Source organism: Perca fluviatilis, chromosome 5 (genome assembly GCF_010015445.1).
Source record: "Perca fluviatilis chromosome 5, GENO_Pfluv_1.0, whole genome shotgun sequence".
In the NCBI taxonomy this organism is placed as follows: domain Eukaryota; kingdom Metazoa; phylum Chordata; class Actinopteri; order Perciformes; family Percidae; genus Perca; species Perca fluviatilis.
In genome coordinates, this window is record NC_053116.1 from 42661605 (window position 1) to 42666635 (window position 5031).

The window sequence follows — 5031 nt, forward strand, 5'->3', positions numbered from 1 at the left end:
AGACCGGATGTTGCATTTCCAAGAAGTAGCATCTCTTAATACACTACTTTTTTTCCAAACTTTATTTATTGAGTTTTCAGTCGTAATTAATAAACAATGCACAATAAACAAACCGTAACAGTCACAAAATACCCTCCCTCCCTCCCTCCCTTAACCAACAATTGTCTCGGAGGACTATAAATGAGTAAGTAAATAAGATTTATAAAAAAAAAAATAAAAAAAAAAAATTTTATATATATATATATATATAATATATAAATAAAAAATAAAAAGGCACATCATTAAGTACATTAAATGGAAACCAACAAAGGGATAATAACAATAGTAATAAAAAAGGCATAACAATAAAAATGCTGCTGATGATGATGATAATATAAATGATAATAATAATAATAAGATGGTTTAAAACAGAGTCATAAAGCTTGGTCATCATCCTATTCTTTCCCCCGATTCATAACTACAGTACTCTAGCTGTGGTGCGAGATTCGAGCCATTCTGCAGCGGTATTGCTGACAATGCCAGCGCTTACCCGTTTCCAGGCATATGGATATTCATGTTGTTCATAAAATTTAAGAAAGGCATCCATATCTTATAAAAATCCTCAACTTTCCCTCTTGCTATATAGGTACATTTTTCCAGTGCCAGACTGCAAGACATCTCCTTAACCCACTGTCTAGACTCAGGTCTCTGAGTACCCTTCCAGGTTAAGGCAATTACACGTTTGGCTTGCAACAAACAGAAATTGATTAATTTGCGTTTCTTAGCGTTTACTGGGAAATCTCCAGGGAATATGTGTAGTAGACACATTTTAGCTTCAATGGGAACAACCATATCTATCAATTCAGAAGTCAGTCCTAGAATCTCTTTCCAGAACACCTGGGGCCTCATGTATAAAAGACTGCGCAGCTTTCATACCAGAAGATGGCGTACGGCCAAAACTTGAAAAGTACCTACGCACAGAAATATTCACAGGTATAAAACCGGTCGTACGCCAGGTCCTGAGCACCTTTCCTTTATACATGACAATCCACGTGAAATTGAGCGCACATGAATGAGTGACCGACCCCGCCTTGCCTCCTCCCATAAATGAATATGGAAATTACTATAAATTCGCCCCCGACGTCATTCTTTGTCCAATCACAACGGGTTATCCCGCTGCAGATGGAAAAAAAAAAAGAAAAACTTCACTGACTGAGGTTGAGGGGCTGATCGCGGAGGTGGAGACGAGAAAAAAATGTTCCGTTTGGAGGTTTGTCATCTTGGATAAGCAATAAAAGAAAATGCCCAGAATGGCAAATGGTGACCGAGCGGTGAATGCACCGAACCATGGCAGAATAATAAAAAAATAAAGTTTAATGTCGAAGTGGAAAGCAAGAGAATAGTGGCAGCGCCACACCACTTACAGAACAACATACATCTCAGTGTCAGTCCAAATTACGCATAATAAGCAGTTTGAACTCACTGATGTAATGCCATTTATTTTATTTATTAAGTGTTAGTTCCTGGGGAGATGGATCCGTGCGTCCTGCCTCCTGTGCGCCATGGATGTCTGAGCCTCAGCAACTATAGACTCACAGACACTACTGCATTTTCCGTGTAATTTTCCGCGAGTAAGATATTTCATCTATGGGAAATACAGAGGATGACTGAAAGTATTTCCTAAGTGGATTTATCAATCATTTTCCGTCCTCATGTTTAACAGAGATTAAGTAGCCTGCGAATTAAACAGATGTGAAACATTTCCACATAAATGATCAAACTTTTTTGGAGTATCAGCGGATATAATTTTGTTTTTTCATAGACAACGTCACAGACGTATGCCAGTAACTGTAGTGGTAACTTTATTTTGTAATGTTTAGTGATTTTCGGCACTTTTCAGTTAGAATTCGCTACGTTACAGAGCCAGAAAAGACTTTGCGGACGGCCCGCACATTCTCACGTCAAGTACATTTTTTATACATCACAAAGTGACCGTGAAAACCAGCGTACGCAAGCTTTTCGTGCGTACGCAAGGTTTATACATGAGGCCCCTGGAGTTTTCGGCATTCCCACATACAATGATAAAGAGTGCCAATTTCTTCAGTGCACTTACTACATGTATCAGGGATCTCAGGATTAAAATGATGTAATTTAACCGGAGTAATATAGATCCTGAGCAACCACTTATACTGCAACAGTTTAAATCTGGTATTTATAGTTTGGGTTTGGGCGTGAAGACATGCCTTCTCCCAGTCCTCTATAGAGATGTTTACCTGAAGATCATTCGTCCATGCTCCTAAATACGATATGGAGTTCTCCTTGGAGCCTGCTAATAGTAGATCATAAATCTTTGACAACTGACCTCTGGCATGTAAATGGCTTACCGTGAATCTTTCGAGAGTAGATAATGTAGGTTCTGAGGTAGTCTTAGTTTGGGAATATACAAAGCTTCGAATTTGCAAATACTTAAAAAAATGTTTCCTGGGAAGGTTGTGCTTATCCATTAATTGTTGGAATGACATTAGAGTCCCTTCATTATACAAGTCCTTTATTTTGCTTAGTCCTTTTTCTATCCAGTGTTTGAATCCCATATCACATCTCCCTGCTCTGAAGTTTTCATTTCCCCAAATAGGTGTAAAACCTGAGAGTTTGGGAGCTTCATTTAAAAATTTGTGGGCCTCGTGCCAGATTGAAATAGTATTTTTGAGGAATGGATTATGTGCACGCTGTTTGAGTATTTTGGTTGGTGCCGAGTAAAGGTAAAGGTGCAGTGGCAGTTCTAATGTGTTATTTTCTATCTTTATCCATGCTGGGCCCTCCGTAGTAAGAAAGTAATACATAGCTGCACGGAGTTGGGCTGCCCAATAGTAAAGTTTCATATGAGGCAGTCTTAGTCCTCCACGTTCATATGTTAGGTGTAATAGGGAGAGTCGCAGTCTAGGGCGCTTACTGTTCCATATAAAGTGGGTGAAGTTTTTGTTAAGTGCGGAGAAGAAAGAGGCGGGCAGAGGGGTAGACATCTTAATAATATTTATACGACCTATCATAGAAATAGGCATTGAACTCCATTTCTCCAGAGATTCTCCTACTTCTTTTAGCAGAGGGTCATAATTGAGTGATATAATACTTTCAATGTCAGGGGTTATTTTAATTCCTTGGTAAGTAAATCATTTTGGGGCATTGGCAAACTGTGCCTGGCTCGGGGGGGACTCTCTTTCTTCTTTATTTAGTAATAATAATGCACTTTTGCTGTTGTTGACTTTATAGCCAGAAAACTGACCAAACTCCTTCAGAAGTAGGCTAAGTGCATTAATTGAGGTTCCCAGATTTGTTAAAAACACAACAATATCGTCTGCGAATAGAGACAAACGATGCTCCGTCTCACCTATAGTCATACCTGTGATTTCAGACGATTGTTGGATCGACATGGCCCAGGGTTCGTGGGAAATAAAAACAATATAGAGGGGACATGGGACAGCCTTGTCGTATTGATCTATGGAGATTAAAGGGCTTTGAGAATTGGCTATTCGTTTTAATTTCTGCTAATGGTTCAGTATATAATAATTGAATCCATTTAAGGCATGTTTCCCCTAAACCAAATCTTCTAAGTATATTAAAAGGTACTTCCATTCAATCCTGTCAAATGCTTTTCAGCATCTAGAGACAGGATTGCATGGTCCTGGCGTTTTTTCCAGTATAATATGTTCAACAGCCGGCGCGTGTTATGAAATGCCTGTCTCCGCTGGCTGAAAGCCGTTTGTTGATCATTAGCGATCAGAGTGGGAATAATAGTTTCTATCGCTTAGCGGCGCCGTTGCATAGTATTTTCGTGTCACATGACATTAATGATATAGGACAGTACGATGTTCTTTCTGAGGAGATTTGCCTGGTTTTAACAAAAGGGAAATTACTGCTGATCTTAAGGACGGAGGTAGTATTCCGTTTTCGAAGGATTCCTTAAACATCTCAAGGAGATGTGGTAACAATTTCCCAGAGAACTTCTTATATATTTCTATGGGTAGGCCATCAGGCCCGGGTGCCTTTCCACTACTCATATTCTTTAATGCATCTGATAGTTCTTCAATGTTTAAATTTTTGTCAAGAGTAGTCCTGGTCTCCTCAGTCAGGGTTGGAAATCTAAGCTGGTCCAAAAACTCATTCTCCTTTTGTGAGCTATCCGGATATTCAGATTTATATAAATCTTCATAATATTTTTTAAAGGCAGTGTTTACTTCAACTGGATCTACTAGTTCTTTCCCATCTTCTAATGTAATATAATTAATAGCTCTGTTTGTTTGTATCTTCTTAATTCTCCATGCTAACAACTTTCCAGCTTTTTCTCCCTGGTCGTAATATGATTGTTTCAACCATATCAAATTTGAAACTATTTTATTTGTAGTTAATTCATTGTATTGGGATTTCAATTGGAGAAGTTCCTGTTGCTTTTCCGGAGCATCACTGTCATAAAGCTGTTGTTCTAAGTCCCTTACTTTTTGTTCCAGGGTGTTTAATTGTGCATAATACACCTTGGACTTAAATTTTGTATAGCTTATTATCTCACCCCTTAAATATGCCTTGAATGCCTCCCATTTTATTGAAGCTCTAGTTTGATTCGTGTTTAAAGAGAAGTATTCATCTATTTTTCCATCCAGAAACTTTACAAAATCAGGGTACTGGAGCCAGCTAGATTGAAAGCGAAATCTAGGAGGTGAGGGATTTATGTTAGGCACCTGCATTAGTAAGGAGATCGGAGCATGGTCAGACAACAGTATACTATCATACCAACATTTCTCAACTTTAGATAATAGACCATTAGAGATTAAGAAGTAGTTTATTCTAGAGTAAGATTTAAATGTATTTGAAAAACATGAATAATCTTTTTTGTTGGGATTAAGATATCTCCAAATATCACACAAATTTAGATCTACCATGAATTTTTTTATAATCTTTCTTGTTTGTTGATGGGAAGCGTCGATGCCCGTAGATCGATCCTGTGCCGGGTCTAGTACACAATTGAAATCACCACCAATTATATATTGGCCAGGATAGGAT